Source organism: Arachis ipaensis, chromosome B01 (genome assembly GCF_000816755.2).
Source record: "Arachis ipaensis cultivar K30076 chromosome B01, Araip1.1, whole genome shotgun sequence".
In the NCBI taxonomy this organism is placed as follows: domain Eukaryota; kingdom Viridiplantae; phylum Streptophyta; class Magnoliopsida; order Fabales; family Fabaceae; genus Arachis; species Arachis ipaensis.
The window spans coordinates 121,427,412-121,431,471 of record NC_029785.2 but is presented as its reverse complement, the minus strand read 5'-3'; positions in this window follow the sequence as shown (position 1 = coordinate 121,431,471).

Sequence of the window (4,060 nt, the reverse complement as noted above, 5' to 3'; positions counted from 1 at the left end):
CTCCTTAAAGCTGAGACACTGAGACACAATTTATAAGACACAACTTTTTTTATTTTTATCCCTAGTTAATTTTAAAAATTCCAACCTTATCCCTACCTCAACCCTATCCTAACCTCTTTCTCTACTTCCTTTTCCTTCTCCTTCAGTCTTCTACCTCTCTCCAAATTCTTCTCCTCTTCTCCTCTGCCATAGATCTCGTCGCCGCCGCCATGCCTCCATCCTCCGACGGTCCTCTCTCTCCATCGCCGTACTCTTCTTTCTTGCTTTCTTAAATTTGTGTCTCTTCTGCGCTCTTCTGCGTTGCCTTTCTCGGATTTGTGCCGCCTCTACATCGCTGCCGCCATTTGTACAGATCTGTCGTTCTCGCCGTCCATTTTCGTGACACACAGTCACAGCACCGTCCAACCCACAACGAGTCGCAGCATCATCCAACCCTCTCGACACAGCAAGTCAGTGTCGCCATCCAACGCTCGTGACCCACGAAATTGCAGCACCTTCCTCTGCTCCTTCTCTCACCGTCTCCCTCATCTCTTTCATTCTCCTGTAATTTTTTTTAATTTTGGTTATGGTTACTGTGATTATTGCCTCTGTCTTCTCTGTTTTTTTTTCTTTTTATTTTTTTGAGACAAATGGTGATTATTAAAAAATTTATCAGTAATTTTTTGGTAATTAGATGATGATGAAGATGATAAATCTAATAATGGTAGTGATGGTGGTAGTAGATGGTGATAGTGGCTATGGATAGTGGTAGTTGTGGATACATTGGTGTTATTGGTGAGGATAAATTTGTCATTTTGATAAATTTGTGTATACCAGTGTACTGTTATGTATAATGTTGCCAAATAAGATAAAAATTTTGTGTATGTTCATGTCTATGTGCTGTTGTGTCTTTGTGTCTCTGTCCATTGCTAGTTAAGACAGCAAACAAACGGAGCCTAAAGTAAGGAGATTTTAAAATCATGTTAAAACTTTGGGGACGATTTTATATGCAATAGATTAGGAACAAAATAAATTTTCGACTTAGACATTAGACACCAAAATCGTACTTAACCCTAAATTTAATTTGGACAGAAATTGAGGATAAAAACATTATTTTTACCCAACTATATAACATCCGAATGCATTGTATGAAACACGGACAAACACTCCAAGAACAAGACAGGAACCATGGCCACAACGTACGCCGGCCAAAATTCTTATTACATGCATAGTCAAACTGATGTTTTCTATGCATCCAGCTATTTGTACCCATCATCACAATATCCTTAATATATCTATATATTCCTTTAACACCATCTCCCCAACTTCTCAATATTAATTGAGTTCGCTACATATATCTATATATAAGACTATAACTATCCTTGATTACATCAGAGAGATTGAGTGACATGGAACGAAGATTTAATAGAGAAAGCAAAGGTGGTGTGAGCCTACAAAAGAGGATGATAGAGACGCGGCGAAAGGCAGAACCAGCACCGGACCTCACGGATTTCATGAACGACATGTTTTTTGGGGCTGCTGACATTTACAAGAAGAACTATGACTTCACTGGTGGTAGCAGTGTTGTTTTGGACGATGAGGACGATGTTGGGTTTGATGATAGCACAAGAAGTAACAGTGCGAGGTTGACTCAAGAGTGGTTACAAGAGGCGCGAAGGATCGTGTCTTCTTCTCCCACAAGATCTGATTCGCCTGCACGTCGCTGCCTTTCTGGCTCTCCGAGGTTTGCATCGCCTTCCAACAATAATTCACAACCCGGCGCATCTCTTATTCCTTCCTTGGATCCCACCAGAGATAATAATCTCTCAAGAACTAGGTCTGCAAGAAGGTAATATAATGCTAATATTAACGTCAATGGTTATAATAGTTTTGGTATAAAGATACTAGCAAAAACATAGCTACACCAAAAATGTCAATAGATCAATACTTTTATTGATATTATTGATTATACTACACATTTGTGAAATTTTCTAGAATTTTCATGATTTTGTTTCATAAAAATAAATATTTATGATGGAAAAAACATCAAAGGAGATACAGATAAAGCTTTTAAAGACACATGGATCCTATGGAAACTTTTCTTAACGACCAAATCTTCTTGCCCATTTATATACATAATTCAGATGCTCTATTATTTTGAATATATAATGTGACAACACACCTTTGTATCTTATATAGTCACCTTGTAAATTGCCCACTACACAAATTTTACAAAACAGCGTTGCAAATTAGACACAAATCATCACAAGTTCTAGTCATTGTTCTCATTGGCTAATCTGAGACCAAGAACGAAAGCCTCATTCAAAAGCTAATCACCCACCACACAAATTTTACAAAACAGCATTGAAAATTAGACACAAATCTAATAATTAAGTCCACATCTACTACTAAAGAGGAAATTAAAGCAAAATATATTTTCATGACAGCACAACAAGGTAGGAATTGGACACACCGAATATCAATACACGTTTTAGACTCTTAGGAACAAAAGCAAGTGAAACAAATAAAGCTTCTCAATCTCAATTCTTTCACAAGCAACATTTCTCCTATGATATGCTGAACTTTATCGCCTTAATTTTAACCTATTACATTTATCTTTGTTATCTTTGTATTTTAAAATTTTAAAATAATAAAAAAAATTAAGTTATACGAAAAGATCTTGAATATCTATACAAATATGTAATTGATTTGATTTGTGAATCAATTATTTAACTAGAAATAAAACAAAACATGAGAAAATGTTTGATTTTGAAAGCCCATGAAATTCTTGAGTTTATTTGTATTTAACTAATAAAAAAAAGTGTTCTTTGGCAATAGTAGTTCAATGGTTATAAAATTTATAGTTCTAAAAATTAAATCAGATCGGTCGATTCAACTGAATTAATTAAGAGCTGGTCATTTAGCTGATTCGGTTAAAGTATAAAACTGTTCTGAAAAAAAAAAATCAATTAAAAAATTGGTCAAATTGACAGTTAACTAGTGAACCATCAGAATCGATTGGATTTTTTCATGGTTCTCATTCGATGCATCATTAAAAACAATGCCATTTTGTTATCTTTAAAAAAAGTTAAAAGAAAGAAGAATGAAGAACTACCTCACCTCGGCACCCCCTTTCTCTTACTCTCTGAAACCTAACACTAAACCCAGCCAACCATCATCACCATCCCTCATCGTCGAACTCTTCTCCTTCGATAGAGGGTGCTGTCACCGTTAGTGGGGACAAAGTGTGAGTGCCATCACACTCTTCTCATCGCATCGCGGAACTCTTCTCAGTGGGGACAAAGCGTGGGTGTCGTCCGAGACCAACATCCCTCTTCGAGCTTACTTTCCCTCCTTCGTCGTCATCTCTTGGCTTCTTCCTTTGTCACTGGTCTTCAATTTAAGTTTGTAAGTCTCCATCTCTACACTGCTTCTTCAGTTACATCACTACAAGAAAAAGGCCTATGACCACGCTTTTTTCTTACCACACTTTAAAAACGTGGCCAAAAGTGGTCAATGGCTACATTTTTATAAGGGTGGTTACTGATTAGAGATTTGGCCACGTTTTTTCTTGTACGCTTAAAAAGCGTAGCGAAAGGAGTCTATGGCCATGCTTTAATGAGGGTGGCAGTTGATTCGAGATTTAGCCATATTTTTTTGTCACGCGTAAAAAGCGTAGCCATAAAGAGAAACAGGCACGCTTTTAAAGTGTGGCGATAGGATTTTGTTATAGTGACGTTTTAAAACCGTGGCCATTTTCTACAACTTTTTATACACGCTCCAAAAGCGTGGCCAAAAAGATTGAATAAAAAACCTATTCAAAAATGATATAATTAGTTAATTATATTGCACACCCTCTTCAAAACTCTATCTTTCTTCTTCGAATCCTAAGGCTTTGTTTGGATATAGGAAAGAAAATAAAAGGAAAGAAAATAAGAGAAAAAAAATTGACAGGAGAGAAAATAGAAAGAAAAATAGAGTTATTTGTGTGTTGTTTGAATGAAAAGACAATGAATAGAAAGAAAATAAAAAGAAAATTTTTTTTTGTTTAGACAGAAAGAAAAGTGAGAAGAAAAAAATC